This window comes from Egretta garzetta, unplaced genomic scaffold (assembly GCF_000687185.1).
Source record: "Egretta garzetta isolate BGI_Z169 unplaced genomic scaffold, ASM68718v1 scaffold268, whole genome shotgun sequence".
NCBI lineage: Eukaryota > Metazoa > Chordata > Aves > Pelecaniformes > Ardeidae > Egretta > Egretta garzetta.
This window is the reverse complement of record NW_009260600.1, coordinates 559,394-560,695: the sequence shown is the minus strand read 5'-3', so window position 1 is coordinate 560,695 and position 1,302 is coordinate 559,394.

Genomic DNA, 1,302 nt, shown 5'->3' with positions numbered 1-1,302 from the left:
CCCTCCTCCAACTGCAGCTGGCCCCAGGTTTGGGCCGTGGGCTGTGGCTGCTTGGTCAGCTAATAGTAGCCAGGCTTTCCCAACCTCTTCTTCCCTCCACCAAATAAAACCTAAGATTAGCTCATGCACCGTTATGAATATTTCACCAGTATTCCCTGTTGCAGCAAATGGATGGTTCTGCTCAATAATTCATGCCTGGGCGTAGCCTATTAAATTTGTAGTGGGGTGTACACTTTCATGTTATTTATTTATCATTGCTTTCATCTTACAGTTTGTTTTTTTTTTCCCCCTGCTGTTTAATTTTTCACTTGCTTAAACGCCTCTCCTTCAAAGCTCAGACTGCTTGCAGGAAATTAATATCGTTCCTTACGCCTTTTAAGTAAGGCTGAGCTCTTACCGCCAGGGCTTGGGACTGGGCCATAAGGAAAACTTTCAGACACACTCAGTCACTTCAGTGCAGGAGATCTCTTTGAAGGAAATTACTTTGGGGCTTTGGTACCAAGTCTGACAGCCCGAAGTCCATCCCTGGCCTCAGAGCTGTCTGCTTTTTGTTTCACAGGGATATTGGGCTCCTTCTGCTGAGGGAACAACCTGCTCCAAGATGAGCAACTGCTCATTGCTCCGTCTGCTCCTCTGCCAGCAGGCACTGTTCTCTCCTAGGCCCCTGCACATATGTTTTGGGGAGCAGAGATGTTTCCAGGCTTGGCTGTAGGTTGTACCCCTTGCTTAGAAGTGAACTTTTGCTTTGCTCTGTGGAAACAGCTTACTCGTAGATCAATTGATCTTTGTGGCTCATCTTGATTCCTAAATAAGACAGCCTGTCAGTGAAACAGAAATGAAGATTTCCTTAGAAGACTTAAAGACAGATTTTCAGAGTTAAGGGTTTGGAAACCAAAAGCTGCACAAGCATGTAAAATCATAAACCAGTCTCCCAGCCTGGGTTTAACAGGACGTTACCCTCCTGGCCGTTCCAGTGCCCAGCTCCAGGGGAAAGGGTGAAGTTTGGAGAGCCACTGCTTCTCAGGATGACCCCACCTAACCCGTGCTTTTCAGTATGACAGAACTTCTTTTCACATGCCTCTGTCTCCAGATGTGCCAGCGTACAAGCCTCACTGTCCCTCCCAGCCCACGTGTAAATGCCTTTTCTCTGCCTGGCACTGGAGGTTGCCAGCTCTGCTATGTGGCAGAGGTTTCCCTTCATTTCCTTCACACCTGTGGTAGGCATGGACCATCGCCCTCCATGCTACCTTCTCCCTCCTCCTCTGGCTCCACACAGCAGCTGTGCAGGGTGCTGCTGGGAAT